Consider the following 19,094-nt stretch of genomic DNA (forward strand, 5'->3'; position numbering starts at 1 on the left):
AAAAAAGCAACATAGTGCCGTCCTGCACAGTAACAGGACCCCTCTTTTGTCCCATCCCATGGAAAACAATTTCCTAAAAAGTAAATTATATTACAGAAGTAATAATGTAATAATAATTGGAATCTAAAGTAATAATGTTCCCCACTGGTCACCATAAACTAATAAAGTATGTTCCTCAATCTGGCTCCCAAACAGTAATTAAGTCCCTTGTCTAGCCAGGCACCCCCATATGTCCCTTCTGGCCACCATTTGTCTAGTGTGACCCCTCCATATATTTATCCTAGCACATGTGTATCGAACCTGCCCCCTCCCATATACCTATCCTAGCCCCCCCATGTGCCAGTCTGCCCCCCCACATATCCATCCTTGCCTCCATGTTTCCAGCCTGCGCCCCCATATGTCCCCCCCATATATCCTCCATGTGTCCAGCCTGCCCTCTACATATTCATCCTGGCCTCCATGTGTCCAGCCTCTCCCCTCATATATCCATACTGCCCTTACCCCCTGCATATATCCATCCTGACACCCCCCATATATCCAGCGTGCCCCTCCATATATTTATGCTAGCCCATGTGTATTGAGCCCGCCCCCCCCACATATTCATCCTAGCCCCCCATGTGTCCAGCCTGTCCCCCCCCATATATCCATCCTGGCCTCCATGTGTTCAGCCTGCCCCCCCCCCCATATATCCATCCTGGCCTCCATAAGTCCAGCTTGCCCCCCCCATATATCCATCCTGGCCTCCATATATCCATCTTGCCCCCCCATATATCCATCCTGCCCCCCCATATATCCATCCTGCCCCCCATATATCCATCCTGGCCTCCATGTGTCCAGCCTGCCCCCCATATACCCATCCTGCCCACCCCCCTTTGCCTGGGTCCACCTTGGCTCCCCCTTGCGTGTCCAGCCAGGGCTCCCCTCCCTTGCGTGTCCAGCCAGGGCTCCCCCCCTTGCGTGTCCAGCCAGGGCCCCCCCCCTTGCGTGTCCAGCCAGGGTTCCCCCCTCGTGTGTCCAGCTTGGCCCCCCCTCGTGTGTCCAGCTTGGCCCCCCCTCGTGTGTCCAGCTTGGCCCCCCCTCGTGTGTCCAGCTGGGCCCCCCCTCGTGTGTCCGTCCAGCTGGGCCCCCCCTCGTGTGTCCGTCCAGCTGGGCCCCCCCTCGTGTGTCCGTCCAGCTGGGCCCCCCCTCGTGTGTCCGTCCAGCTGGGCCCCCCCTCGTGTGTCCATCCAGCTGGGCCCCCCCTTGTGTGTCCATCCAGCTGGGCCCCCCCTTGTGTGTCCATCCAGCTGGGCCCCCCCTTGTGTGTCCATCCAGCTGGGCCCCCCCTTGTGTGTCCATCCAGCTGGGCCCCCCCTTGTGTGTCCATCCAGCTGGGCCCCCCTTGTGTGTCTGTCCAGCTGGGCCCCCCTTGTGTGTCTGTCCAGCTGGGCCCCCCCTTGTGTGTCTGTCCAGCTGGGCCCCCCCTTGTGTGTCTGTCCAGCTGGGCACCCCCTTGTGTGTCTGTCCAGCTGGGCCCCCCTTGTGTGTCTGTCCAGCTGGGCCCCCCTTGTGTGTCTGTCCAGCTGGGCCCCCCCTTGTGTGTCTGTCCAGCTGGGCCCCCCTTGTGTGTCTGTCCAGCTGGGCCCCCCCCTTGTGTGTCTGTCCAGCTGGGCCCCCCCCCTTGTGTGTCTGTCCAACTTGGCCCCCCCTTGTGTGTCTGTCCAGCTGGGCCCCCCCTTGTGTGTCTGTCCAGCTGGGTCCCCCCCTTGTGTGTCTGTCCAGCTTGGCCCCCCCTTGTGTGTCTGTCCAGCTGGGCCCCCCCTTGTGTGTCTGTCCAGCTGGGCCCCCCCCTTGTGGGTCTGTCCAGCTGGGCCCCCCCTTGTGTGTCCTGCTGGCCCCCGCCTTGTGTGTCCAGACCATTACACACACACACACACACACACCTCTTACCTTCCTGCGATCCCGTGCGGTGTCCTCCTTCTCCTGAGTTGCGCGCCTCCTTCACAGCAGGCGCATGACGATGACGTCATACGCCGGCCGGCGAAGGGAGACACGCAGCTTCAGCTGCTTCACTGGGACGTGCGCCGCGGTGGTTCAGGTAATGAACGCTGCGTGCGCGCGTCCCTGCATACACTGTGCCTGCGCTTTTAAAGGGCCCGTGCCCCTTAAAACCGCAGGATTTTTTTTTGTTCTCTTCTCCCCCCTCTACTCTGCAGCAGGGGGCGGGGCCCACCAGGAAATTTCCCGGTATCCCGCCAGCCCAGACCGACCCTGTGTATAAGACATTAACTTGTATATTGGACTAATCTATCAGATGTTAAAAAATAAGCTCTATCAAAGATGTTGCATGTTCGACAAAGGACTATTAAAAATATTTTTTTCGGATGTCAGAGATATAACCTAAAGCTCTTTTGCCCCAATAGAAAATCAGTAATAAGTCCCCCTATTTAATATGTGCCATTTATAATATTGATCTATTCACATGGTTTAGAAAAAACCTTCTGAGCCCTTAAACTCAAGGGCGCAGGTATGAGTTGAACCACTTCCCCTATGCCTATTATCTATATCTTCTCCATTATATACCCTACCTGTTTGTCTTGTGCTGTCTTTTTAAGGCTTTCCTTACAAACAGAAAAAAAATGTGAAATGTCTTTTCTGTTACATTAAGATTTCATTTAAAGCCTAAGAAACTGCAAAAAAAAATAAATTAAAAATGTTGGATGGCAAAATTAAAGTAGCACCAAAAGGCATCTTACTGTAAAGACATATTTTTAAAAACACATACAATGGGGAAAATAAGTACTTGATACGCTGCTGATTTTGCAAGTTTTTTCACCTACAAACAGTGGAGAGATCTGTAATTTTTATTGAAGGTACACTTCACCTGTGAGAGACAGAACATAAAAATAGAAAATCACATTGTATTATTTTTTAAATAATTACATTGCATGTTAGTGCATGAAATAAGTATTTGATCTACTATCAACCAGCAAAAATTCTGTCTCTCATAGATCTGTTAGTTTTTCTTTAAGAAGCCCTCCTACTCTGCACTCATTACCTGTATTAATTGCACCTGTTTGAACTCGTTACCTGTATGAAAGACACCTGTCCACACACTCAATCAAGCACACTCCAAACTCTCCACTATGGCCAAGACCAAAGAGCTGTCTAAGGACATCAGGGACACAATTGTAGACCTGCACAAAGCTGGAATGGGCTACAGGACTATAGGCAAGCAGCTTGGTGAGAAGGCAACAACTGTTGGCACAATTATTAGAAAATGGAAGAAACACAAGATGACAGTCGATCTTCCTCGGTCTGGAGCTCCATGCAAGATCTCGCTTCGTGGGGTAAGGATGATTCTGAAAAAGGTCAGGAATCAGAACTACACCAGAGGACCTGGTTAATGACCTGAAGAGAACTGGGACCCCAATCTCAAACATTACCTTTGGTAAAACACTACGCTGTCGTGGATTAAAATCCTTCAGGGCACGCAAGGTCCCCCTGCTTATGCCAGCACATGTCCAGGCCCGTTTGAAGTTTGCCAATGTTCATGGCATGGGAGAAGGTCAGAATCATTACCTCTGATGGACTTGGGATAGCCCAGCCTAATAAATAAGAGAGTGTGATCCTACTCACCCACATTGAAGAGGCAAGCGAATCCTCAGCTTGGATGAAAAAACACTCATGCTCAGTGGTAACAATATGAAGAGGTAGGGCTATCCAGCTGTTTTTTGAATAAAAAAAAATTCAATATTTTTTTATTAGTAGAATTGAATAAAAACAGAACATTTCCAGTACTATAGAAAAAAAATAAAGCTGAGAACTTTTCCTACATACTTCAGACTGAATCTCAGTCCTTACTCATGGATCACTCCAACAGTTATGATCCTCCTTTTATAAGACAAAACATTACCACAAATGTGACACCTCCTTGTCTCATGGGGTGTGTCACATTTGTGGTAATGTTTTGTCTTATAAAAGGAGGATCATAACTGTTGGCGTGATCCATGAGTGAGGACTTATTCAATTCTACTAAGCATTTTTTTTTTAATCCAAAAAACGGCTGTATATCCCTACCTTTTCCTATAGCCCAGTCTAATCTTCCTGATGTTCATCACTAAGTTGATCTATATTGGATCCATTGGATAAGAGAATATACATAGTTACATATACATAGTTTATAAGGCCGAAAAAAGACAAGCGACCATCCAGTTCAGCCTATTTCTTGTGCACTGCAGCTATTCCGCAGCGTTGATCCAGGGGAAGGCAAAAAAAACTATGCGGTATAGGCCAATTTACATCATTGAGGAAAAATTCACTTCCCGACTCCAATCTGGCAGTCAGATTAAATCCCTGGATTAATTAACTATCACTAAGCATAAGATGTAATTTTATTGTTCTCAAGAAAGGCGTCCAGGCCTCTCTTGAACTCATTAAGTGAGTTGGACAGAAAGAGAATGAAAGCATGGATCACAGCCATGCTGTAACAAGGGGGAACTGCTATATAAATGATTGACAGCAATACTTGGACTCTTCACTGCAATCTAAACTCTATTTTATACATTTTTATTGGTGCTCTTACTTTTAAAGAAAATAGGCTTTGTAACATTGGAATTTGTGTGCCCTAACATGGCTAGACACACGATTTAGTGCAAGGGGTAGGAAGCATGTAGTGTTCACCTTTTTTTGACACAATGGAAATTGTACCCTGGGGTATTGAAGCAAACGTATGTTTGTCTGATGCTCACATCCTGCCAGGTCTTCGTCATTACTTTGTCATTATTTGCTGGTGATAGAAGATATCTTTTAATAGTACATTTGTGTTTTCTAGTGATTTTTAGTAATTAAAAATATTAGCCTAATCTACTATTTCAAAGTTTGTCACCGGATATTAATTCGCTAGGTTATTAAAAAGGGAACCTCTCACCAAAATGCAGTCTAATCTGCAGGCAGCATGTTATAGAGCAAGGAGAGTAGAGGAGACATATATAGTTTTGTGAGAAAAACTTCAGTATAACCTGTGATTTCATAATTTTGGCCACGGTCACACATTCAGTATTTTGTCAGTATTTTGTGAGTATAATAAAAAAGGTTTTTTTGTACTATGCAGATGGGATTGGGCACATACATTCAGCATGCTACAATGCTGTAAAAGAGGCCTGAAAGGTGGCGGCCGTACTTTATAATGGGAAAATCTGGTGACAGGTTCCTTTTAAAGAAATTATTAGTTTGATCTAAAAAAATCGATTTAGAGCACTACACTATGGCTTATTTTTTGTATTTGAAAGTGGAAGTGACTTTTTTTTTTACTTTTTGTTTTCTTTTGCACACACTGCTTTTTACATGCTACTTTCTGGGCATTTTTTATTTTGTTTCATTCTGTAAGTGCATTTTTCCTGATGTTTTTAAAGTACTATACAGAAGACTGTGGAGAAAAATGTCAGAAAACCACCATAACCAGTGAATACTAGATTTTTAGAACTGTCATTGACTTCAAACACTCTGCAGAATCTCAAAACCCCAAATGCTGAGTATTACATTTTCCAGTATTTCATTTGATCTGTAGTCTGGCAAGGACACAAGCGGTGTTTTTAAAGAAGCCCTCCTCCCATCAAAATTCCACAAATATATTGCAATCATCATATTATATAGCACTGTGTACTTACAATTGCTCATTTTGCCTTTCTACTCAGCTAATTTTTCTCTTTTCTCTGTTCTATGTAGAAACAGGAAGTCTCTTGTCCCTGCAGAAATCATTCTCCTCTCCAACTCCTGACCCAGCTGCTCCCTCCTCTCCCTGCTAGGGACTTTTGCAGTGACTCATGACTCATACAGTGAAAAGTGACCTCCTGTTTCTATTTAGAGCTTAGAAGGATTCAGCTAGTCGGTTTTTGATCACGTAATGTCATAGACCTAATGGAAAACAGAAGAATTAGCTGGGTAGAAAGGGAAAATGAGCAATTGTAAGTACACAGTGCTATATAGTATGATGACTGCGATATATTAATAGGATAAAAATTTTGATAGGAGGAGTGCTTCTTTAATGGTATTTTCTTTTAAGATGCCTTCCTATGTGACAGTTCTAGATTTTCCACAATGGAAAAAAATGCAGCAGATTTAATTGCGAAAAAGTTGCAGGTTGTCTGCATATTTTGGCCCTGAATTCATCATTTGTATTTTTTTAAGCCATTGCTTTTTTGTGCTGGTGGACTTTCCTTCAAATTCATCAAAATGGGTGCACAAAGTTTCAAAGATGCTTCTATTTTTGCTTCTTTGTATCTTTTTAGAATAAAAAGTCACACAATCTTTTAAATTAGCTTTAAAATGTTGCATGTTAGACTTCAACTGGACAAATAAAAATTAGACAGATTTTGTATAAATTGTGCCCAAAATTTTTGACATTTATAAACCATAATAGACCATAATGCCAAACAAAAACATTAACCGAAACCATATAAAGTCAAAGGGTAACCTGGGGCGTACACTGAAAACGAAAATGAAAGACACAGTACATGCATACCTGTATCCATCTCCTTCTGCTGGAATGGTGCCAGGTCCTGACACCTGTTTCGTCGTTAGCCTTGCATATATATTACATACATACCACTTCATCTTATCAGTAATATATGCAATCACAATGCTATTACTTGTATTTGGACAGTATTTATTTTAGAGTAGTGTATCCATTGCTGAATACCTTTTGTGCATTGTGATTGTACATCTGAGGTGACCTACCCCATCTGCTCTTGCTGTTTTGTGCTGCCCCTCTCTGTGTACTCATTTTTGTTTTACTTTTCTGTGATATTTAATATAATTAATAGATATACATTTTATAACCCACTTAAGGCTATATATCATATGTGAATAGGCTTTTCCATACATGCATTTATGTATGTGATCAGTGTATGCTGCTGGTCTCTGAATGTATGTGATCTATGTACACATGTGTGCATGCTATGTGTATATACACTACCGTTCAAAAGTTTGGGGTCATTTAGAAATGTAATTATTTTTGAAAGAAAAGCACATTTTTTTTCAATGAAGCTAACATTAAATGAATCAGAAATACACTCTATACATTGTTAATGTGGTAAATGACTATTCTAGCTGCAAACGTCTTGTTTTTATTGCAGTATCTACATAGGTGTATAGAGGCCCATTTCCAACAACCACCACTCCAGTGTTTTAATGGTACATTGTGTTTGCTTACTGTGTAAGAAGGATAATGGATGTTTAGAAAACCCTAGAAAACCCTTGCACAAGTATGTTAGCCCAGCTGAAAACGGTTTGGCTGATTTGAGAAGCTATAAAATTGACCTTCCTTTGAGCTAGTTGAGAATCTGGAGCATTACATTTGTTTGTTCTATGAAACTCTCAAAATGGCCAGAAAAAGAGAACTTTCATGTGAAACTCGACAGTCTATTCTTGTTCTTAGAAATGAAGGCTATTCCATGCGAGAGATTGACAAGAAACTGAAGATTTCCTACAACGGTGTGTACTACTCCCTTCAGAGGAGGCACTAACCAGAGTAGAAAAAGAAGTGGGAGGTCCCGCTGCACAACTGAGCAACAAGACAAGTACATTAGAGTCTCTAGTTTGAGAAATCAACGCCTCACAGCTCCTCAACTGGCAGCTTCATTAAATAGTACACGCAAAACGCCAGTGTCAACGTCTACAGTGAAGAGGCGACTCCGGAATGCTGGTCTTCAGGGCAAAGTGGCAAAGAAAAAGCCATATCTGTGACTGGCTAATAAAAGGAAATGATTAATATGGGCAAAAGAACACAGACATTGGACAGAGGAAGATTGGAAAAAAGTTTTATGGACAGACGAATCAAAGTTTGAGGTGTTTGGATCACACAGAAGAACATTTGTGAGATGCAGAACATCTAAAGATGCTGGAAGAGTGCCTGACGCCATCTGCCAAGCATGGTGGAGGTAATGTGATGGTCTGGGGTTGCTTTGGTGCTGGTAAAGTGGGAGATTTGCACAAGGTAAATGGGATTTTGAATTAGGAAGGCTATCACTCCATTTTGCAATGCCATGCCATACCCTGTGGACAGGGCTTGATTGGAGCCAATTTCATCCTACAACAGGACAATGACCCAAAGCACACCTCCAAATTATGCATGAACTATTTAGGGAAGAAGCAGGCAGCTGGTATTCTATCTGTAATGGAGTGGCCTGCGCAGTCACAAGATCTCAACCCCATTGAGCTGTTGTGGGAGCAGCTTGACTGTATGGTACGCAAAAAGTGCCCATCAAGCCAATCCAACTTGTTGGAGCGGCTTCAAGAAGCATGGGGGGAAATTTCTCAAGATTACCTCAGCAAATTAACAGCTAGAATGCCAAAGGTCTGCAATGCTGGAATTGCTGCAAAGGGAGCATTCTGTGACGAAAGCAAAGTTTGAAGGAGAAAATTATTCTTTCTAATAAAAATCATTATTTCTAACCTTGTCAATGTATGGACGATATTTTCTATTCATTTTGCAACTCATTTGATAAATAAAAGTATGAGTTTTCATGGAAAACACAAAATTGTCTGGGTGACCCCAAACTTTTGAACGGTAGTGTACATGTGTGTCACATATTGTATATGTATGTAGCATCCACATGTATAAACCCCGGCAGCGCCCACGAGATTTCATAGGTGTAAACATGTTGGTAATCGTCCAACTAATGAGCAAAATGCTGCCTATTGATCGAGTGATTGGATTGTTTATTGTTCATTTTTCTCAGCAGCACATCGCCCGCTGTAAACTGCAGTTGTGCTACTGATAAAGAGATAAGTATGGGGACAGATTGATTTAATAGTGATTGTTCTGTGCCCATCATTCTTCCTCAGTAACGAGTCCGGGAAACAAGCGCAGAATGTCTTGAATATTGTTGATTGCACTCGTTTAACGCTCTTGTAAATGCAGCCCAAATGTTTGTGTTTGATGGTGCAATATGTTAGCATTGGTGCCCCACTTTATGCTTTTGCCCAGGGCCCCATTTTGTCTAAAACCGACCCTGGTGGCCTCATGTTTAATTCTTCTCAAATCTTTTCCAATTAATAAGTGTCTTTTATCTCACACACTTTATGTGACACTGTTGACTAATTTCAACAAAACTTTTGATGGTTCTGTGATCACACCCCAATATCTTAGTAACAGCTCATTCAGACTGGCATGTAGCCAATGTATAACTCGGACGGGTGCTATTCGATGTTTCAACGGATGGCACTAGCTCCAATGTTATACTATGCAGGAGTGTATGCTGAGTTGGCATGAGAAAAAAAAATTGCATGCTGCGATTGACAGGGTTTTTTGGACAGCACACACCCACACAAGCCTATGGGTGCATGCAAACCATCGGACTGCACTCTGATGTAATCGGAGTGCAGTGTGATTACCGAGAATGCCGGCAATGGAGGAGATGGAGAAATTACTTTTTTACGTCTCCTCCACACCTGAGCTGCGATTCTCTCATGCGAGAGGATCGGAGCACAGTAGCATGACACTTGGCTCACGCTCTCAAAATACAGTACACATCACCTGATCAACTTCATCCAATAAGCATTCAAGTTTTTACAGCTTGGAGTTGGAAAATCTGAATAAAAATTATGATGATGTGGTCTCAATACTCAATTGCCTAGTAATTGTTCACACAGTGTATATTAAGGGACGGCTGGCACTATACATAATAAGGCTACATTCATGCATCCATTTGAATTGTCTGTGTGCCGTCGTATAAAAAAAATTGGCAACACACAGACAATTCACACAAATGTGTAACTGTAGCCTAAGGGAGGTATATTTTTAAAACAACAGTATTGCTTCCATTATCTCTCTGAAAATCATACAGTATAGGTAAGAATAAATATTTACATCCTGAGACTTACCATTGAAGTCTCATCTGATAGATTCGTTCTCTGTTGTTTCTTCTTCATCGTGTCAGACCTTTATGTTGACATCTTCCAGCCACAACTCGTCTTACTGCACTGATCACTGTGGCCCTGAAAATAACATTCACATACAGTATATTGTACAGTATATATACATTTGCCTTCTGGATAAAAAAAATCCCCCACATTGTGCCTCTGAATAAAAATATGTACCACACCATTAATAAACAATTAGCCACGCACGATTCAAAATATAGCACTGTACCCCTAATTAACTATAATTTACTACACAATAAATATATAGCGCGTTCCAAATTATCGTATTTTTGGGACTATAAGACGCACCGGACCATAAAACGCATCCCAAATTTTGGGGAGGAAATTTTATTTTTTTTAAATAAAATGCTGTTTATTAAAAATAGTGTGGACCCCACGTCATTTCTTTGAGGTGTCCCCCCTTGTTAACCCCTTTCCGACATGTGACTATATTATTACGACACATGTTGGGGCTCTCCCTTTGGTGCGGACTCCAGGTCTGAGCCCCCACCTTTCCAGGGACATGACAGCTGATCTGTATAGCTGTCATGTGCCCCTTACAGCTGCGGGTGGAATCGCGATCCCCCCTTGGCTGTTAACTTTTTAAATGCCGCTGTGAATCTCTGACAGCGGCATTTAACTCGCACTTACCGGAAGCACGTCACTAACCCCACCCATCGGCGCCCGTGTCACATAACCGTGGGTCGATGAGGAGTTGGCATGACAACCCGGGGTCTGAAGGAGACCCCTGCGGTTGTCATTGCCAGGATGCTATGAGCGCCGCCCAGCGGTCGGCGCTTATAGCAAGTTAGCATTTCTGCCACACACAGGCGATCTGATCATCGCCTGTGTGTAGCAGAGGCGATCAGAAAATCACAGTTTCTAGTCTCCCATGGAGTCTACTGACGCATGTGTAAAGTAAAAAAAATGGTTTTAAAAATATTAAAAAAATAAAAAGAATATAAAAGTTTAAATCACCCTCCTTTCGCCCCATCCAAAGTAAAACAATAAAAAAACAAATATACACATATTTAGTATCACAGAGTTCATAATCAACTGATCTATCAATATATAAAAAGAATTAATCCGATCGGTAAACGGTGTAACGATAAAAAAATTCAAAATGCCAGAATTACGTTTTTTTGGTCGCCGCAACATTGCAATAAAATGCAATAATGGGCGTTCAAAACATTGGAACTAGCCCAAAATGGTATTAATAAAAACATCAGCTCGGCGCGCAAAAAATAAGCCCTCACCCAACCCCATAACCTGAAAAATGGAGACGCTACGGGTCTCGGAAAATGGCGACTTTTTAAAAACAATTTTAACAAACAATTTCCCCGCACTTGGAATTTTTTCCTGTTTTCCAATAAAACACACGATATGGTAAATGCAATGGTGTCGTTCAAAAGTACAACTTGTCCCGCAAAAAATAAGCCCTCACATGACCATATTGACGGAAAAATAAAAAAGTTATGGCTCTGGGAATGTCACGGGTGTGTTAGAAGTGACAGACAGTCACCCTGCAGTTGGTTCTCTTCGTTTGGCATTACAGACAGCTTCTTAGAAGCTGTCTTTCTGGGACCCAGCAGCTACTTTCCTCTTTCTGATTAACACCCTGGCCTGGGTGTATAAATACCAGCTGTTTGATAGAGGGAGGTGCTGGCAATACTCACATGATCCCTTGTGACGGCTTGGAGCTAGTGCAGTACTTCTTCCTCTCTGGTGCTAAGAGGATATGTGTTCATCTCTCTGAAGTCGATCTAAGCTATCTTCCCTTGTTTGTTCCCCCTTATTGTCTTTAGTTGTCAGTGGGAATCGACTAGCACTCATCCCCTCTCTTCCCTAGCCAGGGCAAACGCCAGGGAAAGACAAAGGCGAGGTTCCTGTGCGGCGATTGGTGCGAAACTAATATAGGGACATTAGGGGAGACAGGGTGATATAGGTCAGCCTACGAGGTCTCCACTACCCCCTTTCCCTAGAGTCTGGGTCCACTTTTCCCTCTTCCCTTCCTGTTGAACTTAGTCTTTTCTACACCTTGTGTGACTGGGAAGAAGGGGAACAAAAAACGAAAATGCAAAAACGGAAAATGGGAAAAGGGGTAAAGGGGTTAATAACCAGTAAAGGCTATGCAGACTGCTGTAAGCTGAGATTAATAGCCTGGGAAGCTCTATGTTTATTACCCCCTTTCCAGACTATAAACAGCTCAGAGCTGTTGGCTTTCCCTCAGCTGGTTAAGAAAAATAAGGGGGACCCCACGCCATTTTTTCTTTTATTTATTTAATTGTTAGCTAAATACATGTACAGTAAGCTACACACGCACTGCACTAATTCTATATCTCAATAACCTCTTTCTATCTATCTATATATCTATTCTATTCTGACGGTTCACGCTGTGAATATACTGTATGTGGCTGATGAAAAAAATAAAAAATAAAAAAATAAATCGCACGGCGCACACATGGTCTGTGTGCTGTGTGATTTTTTTTCTCACGCCCATTGACTTGCATTGGTGAGTCTAAGCCATTTATGCAGCCATTCGCCATCAATTTTTCCTCACCTCAATTCCAGGTGATGAAAAACTCACAGATGAACACTGCATAATTGAATAACTTTGGTGAGTGCAATGCAATTATTTTCTCACATTGCACTAGCTGATTTAATACGCAGATGTGAGCGTACCCTAACATAGGACCCCTTCTTTGATATCACCTTCACAATTCTTGTATCCATTGAACTTGTGAGTTTTTGGATAGTGTCTGATTGAATTTCTTTTCAGAATGTCAGAATAGCCTCCCAGAGCTGCTGTTTGGATGTGAACTGCCTCCCACACTCATAGATCTTTTACTTGAGGATACTCTAAAGGTTCTCAATAGGGTGGAGGTCTGAGGAGGATGGTGGCCACACCATGAGCTTCTCTCTTTTTAAGCCCATAGCAGCCAATGACTCTGAAGTCTTCTTTGCAGCATGAGATGGTGCATTGTCATGAATGAAGATGATTTTGCTACAGATGGCATTGTTCTTCTTTTTGTACTTTGGAAGAAAGAGGTCAATCAGAAACTATATATACTTTGTCGAGGTCATTTTCACATCTTCAGGGAACCTAAAGGGGCCTACCAGCTCTCTCCCCATGATTCCTGAACAAAACATGACTCCGCTACTTCCTTGCTGACGTCGCAGCCTTGTTGGGACATTGTGGGCACTCACCAATCATCCACTACTCCATCCATCTGGACCATCCAGGGTTGCACGGCATTCACCAGTAAACAAGACTGTTTTAAAGCTAGTCTTCATGTATGTCTGGACTCACTGCAACCGTTTCTGTTTGTGAGCACTATTGAGGGGTGGCCAGATAGTAGGTTTATGCACAACTGCAAGCCTCTGGAGGATCCTACACCTTGAGATTCTCAGGACTCCAGAGGCACAGGCGCCTTCAAATACCAGTTTGCTGCTTTGCAATGGTATTTTAGCAGCAGCTGCTCTCTTAATCTGATGAATTTGTCTGGCAGAAACCGTCCTCATTATTCCTTTATCTGCACAAACCCATCTGAGCTCTGTATCAGCCACAAATCTCTTCAAAGTATGATGTTCCCGCTTACGTTTTTGTGATATATCTAATGTTTTCATACCTTGTCCAAAAATTTCACTATTTGGCGCTTTTCGTCAGCAGAGAGATCCTTTTTCTTTCCCATATTGCTTGAAACCTGTGACCTTCTTAATAATGTGTAGCGTCCTTCTTAAGTAGTTTTCCTTTAATTGGGCTCACCTGGAAAACCAATTATCACAGGTGTATGAGATTGATTTCAGTGATCGAAAGAGCCCTGAGACACAATACCATCCATGAGGTTATTTGAAAACTTTATATATATTAGATCTTTATGACACTTAAATTCAATTTGCATAATAAGTTGAAGTGTAAATAAATCAGTCACGTGACTCCCCCCCAATTCATTCTAAGTGCATGTCCTCTGTTTCTCAAATTATTATAAGTACCAACCCCAATTCATTTAAAAGTCCCAGTATATCTCTATCCTCTCCATCCCCCAATTCATTATAAGTTCCTGATAATATCCTCCCCCACCGCAATTCACTATATGTCCCTGATAATAGCCTCCCCATCTCCCAATTCATTAAAAGTTTCCGATAGCATCCACTCCCAATTCATTACGTAGCATCATATCCCTCTTTTTGTCCTCATCGTGCTCTCCGCACTGTTAAAAAATAAAATTAATCACCTCTTTATATGCTCCAATGTGGCATCACTGTCTTGCTGTTCTGGCCGGTTACTTCTAAGGGACTCAGGCGGAGTGCTGATGTCATCACGCTGTGCCCTTGAGTCATGGAGAAAGCATCAAGCAGGAAGCTGAGGACGATTTCCTGAAGATCCACTGCTATTTTCTGCAATGTGAACATTGTCCCCCCCGGAACCTCATGCCCCGAGTGTTAGGTCATATTGCCCTCATGGGCCCCCCTCCACCTCTGGGCCCTTTGGAGCTGCATTGGTTGCATCGGCGGTATGGCTGCCCTCGAGGGTGGCTATACTTTCAAGTAACTTCAGAATAAACTGTATTGTGTGTGTGTACATGAGAGATAACACTATTTTTGGTCATTATATGACTTGCATCCTGCAAGTTCACCAATTTTCCTCTCTACTGGCTCTTTCAATTTGCAATCAGATCAGATGGGAGGATACTGGTGTTACGAACTCTCTCATACACAGCTCTGTACACAGAAAGGTATTTCTGCTCTTAATTCCTCTGAGTAACAACTCTATAAAAAATATTGCACTGAAGACGATGAAAAACTGCATCTGGCTTTTTAGTTTAAACTGCCCTGTCTGAATACCTCTGCATTTGTGGCATAACCCTAACATGCACACAGTGATTGTATCTTCCAGACAAATGCCGATACAGTTGCATTCATCTACTGTCTTTCATTGTAAAATAAAAACATATAGCACATCATACAATTTTCTTTGCAATATTCCCCATTTACAGAAAAGTGTAGTTTTGGCACAAATTTAGCTAGTAAATCTTTTGAGATGCCAACAAATGCGCTCGCAGACAAATGTTAGCACATAGGATTTGAAAAATTGTATCCAAAACCTTGGTGTGAACACACCCTTAGGGCTCATTCATACGTCAGTGATTTCTCTTGTGCAAAGATACTAACTGATTTCCATCAGTGTTTGCAAGTCAGTTTGTATCATCAGAGTTTCATCATGCAAAAAAAACAAAGAAAAAAACTGAAGGTTCCTCAAGTTTCTCCTATCAACCATGAGAAAGTGATGGTACCTAGATGGTATCTGACTGCTATCTGATTTTTTGGGGTCACAATTGGACATTTTTCTGTATTTCGGTGCGGTACACCCTTTCTATAAAAATGCACGGACATGTGAACAGCCCCATAGGTACAAGTTCTATCCATGAAAAACTGTCGCCTGAATGAGCCCTTATCCACACCCCAATTATATTACGGATAGGTGCGTGCAGCACGTTGTTCCAGGTAGAACGTGGCGTTCAGTATTTGGTCAGTTTTTTACCTCAGTATTTGTAAGCCAAAATCATACAATCATATGGGCAGCATGGTGGCTCAGTGGTCAGCACTGCAGCCTTGCAGCACTGGGGTCCTGGGTTCAAATCCCAAGGACAACATCTGCAAGGAGTTTGTATGTTCTCCCCATGTTTGTGTGGGTTTCCTCTGGGTTCTCTGGTTTCCTCCCACACCACAAAGACATACCGATAGAGAAAGTAGATTGTGAGCCCCAATGGGAACAGCAATGATACTGTATGTAAAAATTGTCTGAATTGTAAAGCACTGCAGAATATGTTGGCACTATATAAATAAAAAAAATGTTATTTATTATTAATCCTAGGAAAAGTATAATAGAAACACGTGCACGTTTGCATTTTTCACCCACTCCTAGCCTTGCCTTGCAAATACTGAGGTAAAAAACTCACGAAATACTGAACGTGTGAACGTGGCCTTATAGAGTAACAGTTTGTGATTGCTGCCGTGTAGGTAGCATCGTGTGCATTCACCGCCTGCCTGTGCAGCTTCTACTGCCATCAGTGCCATGCTTCAGGATTGGCGAGCGCTCTCAGATGGAGCAGGCCTTCTTCTCAGTAAGCCCTCCCCCACATCCTCCAGCACACAGACAGTCAAGGCTATTATGAAGGGAAATACACTGCTGTAGCAGTCAGAGCCTCTCTCTAATGCAGTGTGCTCAGCCCTGAGCAGGGGGAACACTTCTCAGAAGGCTTTGCTACCTCCCTGCCCAGCCCCCAGTTACTCCTTTGAAGGAAACTTGTGTGATACTTAGGACTGGGGCACTAGTGCGGAGTGACTGCATGGATCAGGCATGAAGGGCTTTGAAATCCTTTAAGATAAAAGAAGATTTTATTTCCATTTCCTGGTTTTTAACGTTTCATTTAAGCCTTGTTTGCAGAGCTGGGAGGAAGCTGAATGAACAGCTGGGCAGCTGGATATCAGGTATTGCTGACAACTATCTCTTCACTTATTTGTTTTATTCCGAGAGTCACGTGGACACTAAATATATATGGGTGACAAGCCACAAATGAGTAGCGGTTTGTGCCATCCTTTGCCTGCATTGACTCTCTAGTTGGTATTGTCTGGCAATAAAATATAAAAAAAATCATACGTCAGAAATGTGTAACGTTCAGTGATCGGATATTAAAAGTTCCAGACAGATGATTTATGCGCATTGGTTTGTGTATAAAAAGTGTGGCCAATTCCGTACATTTAGTAAAATATTTTTTTTACTCTTGTTGCATTTTTAGGACCCTTTCAGCTCGTCATTGATTGTCTCCAAGACAAAATATTTACCCAATTTTTAAATTGCACCCAAAATATCAATACTATCGCCCTAAATGGCCATTTTTAAGCAAGATCCCTTTAAAAAAAAAAAAAAAAAGACACCCGCGCATTACGTGACCCTCATTGTGAGTTTATATTAATATGTTAATTCTCCAACAGATGTATCACAGCTGCAGCCCATAAAGTGTGGCCAACGTCCACCCAATCTGATACCCAGTGTGCAATGTGACCTAGAGTACCAGCATTTATACAGTCCCGAGCACATGTGTTTATTGTTATCCGGACCATCTGTACTTGGAGAAAGGAATCGCATCATAGCTCTGAGCTGTCTCATGTACAGATTTCCAGGCACCGTCTATTTAAGTCTTGTTTTTTTACTTTAGTATCTCGCGACTTAGATTCTTTTCAAAAGTTTTGTTCAAAATTGTATTTTTTTTTCCAATTGTAAATATTAGCTGTCTTCACTAATGGGAATGAATATATCTATTTTTTAATTCCTACCCTATCAGCATAGGAGGCCAGCCATCCATCACAGGCCTATTAAAGTTTCCATCTGCTTCGGAGCTTCTTTGGAACAGCAAAGAAGAAATGTCAATCATTATTTATTCTCTTGAACTTGGGTCACGACTTGGAAAAGCAGAATGTTAATTTGCTGCTCCCCTTCCAGGAGCACGGCAAATCTATTTTAACATCTTGATTTCTGATTTTAAAGAACTAGTGATTTTTTATTTGTATTTTTTAATCACTCGTGTTGAGTGATACTTAAAAGTGCAATGTTTGCTTCCAGCGGGTAGGGGGTTAAGTATATGCAGTGCTAATGATATATTAGTTTTGGAAAGTTGCCTTTTAGCTGGGTACACCTCAAGATCAGTAACACATGGTTCAGAATACTTGTAAGTCAACCGGAAAGTTTTCCCACACTGAATACTGCCCACTACTTATTACAAACCCCTTTATAACCCTTCCACCCCCCCCTGCATTAGCTATTGTGGTTGTGTGTTTCCTCCTGTCACCCTTCCTTGTGCTGAAACTCTACACCCCTAGCCTTTATTCACCAATCATCCTTTTATCCTGGAGACTGTGGGGAAACAGAGATTCGGGCCAAGGACTTGCTCATCAACCAAAACCCTGTTTTTGTGCTTTTACAATGAAAATGTTTATTCTGTAAATATAAGATGCTTAAAAAAAGAAACATAATGGTTATTTTGGGGAGAAGAAAAAATATTTGTTCATGTAAAGAAAAAAAACAACCATCAAAATTAAAAATAGTAAAACATCAACGATGGATCCGAATCAAGACACTGACCGACCATCAATCACTATGGTGGGGGCAAAACACCAACCAGCTTTAAATGGTTATATGATGGTTGCATTGTAGCGTCTGTGTTGTGCTGCCTACAGTCCCACCTAAATCATTATAGGGGCTCTGTGCCAATCGGTATTTAGTCCCATGAAACCTAGGGGTGTCCTGATATTAAAATTCATTTGTATGGAGCCATAATACAGCTTCCATGGAAGTTTATGCAGCCTTACATCCTTTCTATGTCATGCTAAGAAACGTATTAGGTAGGATTATCTTCAAAATATGATGTTGTACGAAGCACAATATGGCGCTTACTGTCATGAACTAGGAAAGAGCGGTGTTATGCACCACAACCACTGTTGTGGTCTAACTATGGTCTTGATGATCTGCAGGCATCCTCCGGAATTAAGAAGGATAGGACAGCAAGGTAATAGGCAACATAATCTGTGGTGTGTAATCTGGCTGGGCAATGTAGTGGTTTTTTTTCAGTACCAGCAAGTCCAGGAAGTTTAGATAAACTGCTTTGAAAAGGTGCATTTTCAGGAAATTGGTGGATGATGCAAGCAGCTTTCTATTTTGCAGAGCTTTAAAAGTGTTTGCTGCAAGGAAGTTGGAAACTAGAGACTATAATTTATTGCAATGCAAGGAATGTATGATGGTGAAAATACAATATCCTCCTCATCTATATGCTGAAAACAATACTTATACATTTAACCATCACATCATAACTAAATACACCACAATGCACGAGAATGCAGCTTTAAAAACCCTATTCATATGCTGTGAAAATTCTGTATGAACACTTTAGAACCTGCAGCTTTTCTTTTTATCAGTCACTGATTTTGCATGGAAATATCACCCATTTATTCTGAATGAGAAAAATCCACATCACACATAGCAATCTATGGGATTAGACTCCATCAAAGAATGCCTGAGGCCTTTAAAGGGGTTGGCCACTACTTCTTAGGATATTCCGTCAATATCTGACCGATGGGAGTGTGACGCCATCATCCCCGGCAATTGTTACTGGCAGTGGCATGGAAGTTCTCGT

The 19,094-nt window shown here is 42.3% G+C and overlaps 1 protein-coding gene across 2 annotated transcripts in view; it reads left to right on the forward strand.

Moving 5' to 3' along the window:
• The window catches only part of PALD1 (phosphatase domain containing paladin 1), a 354,590-nt gene that overhangs the window by 69,352 nt on the left and 266,144 nt on the right, over positions 1-19,094 (forward strand). Inside the window, exon 1 of one of the 2 annotated variants that reach the window (XM_073685736.1) lies at positions 16,040-16,395. The exons of the other annotated variant lie outside the window; for it this stretch is intronic. The gene's annotated coding sequence lies outside the window, so the exon portion shown is untranslated. Of the gene's footprint in view, positions 1-16,039; positions 16,396-19,094 lie in introns of those variants that run through there. 2 annotated transcript variants of the gene reach the window in all.

This window comes from Phyllobates terribilis, unplaced genomic scaffold, assembly GCF_046119375.1.
Source record: "Phyllobates terribilis strain yellow unplaced genomic scaffold, ASM4611937v1 Scaffold_5__5_contigs__length_657084704, whole genome shotgun sequence".
In the NCBI taxonomy this organism is placed as follows: domain Eukaryota; kingdom Metazoa; phylum Chordata; class Amphibia; order Anura; family Dendrobatidae; genus Phyllobates; species Phyllobates terribilis.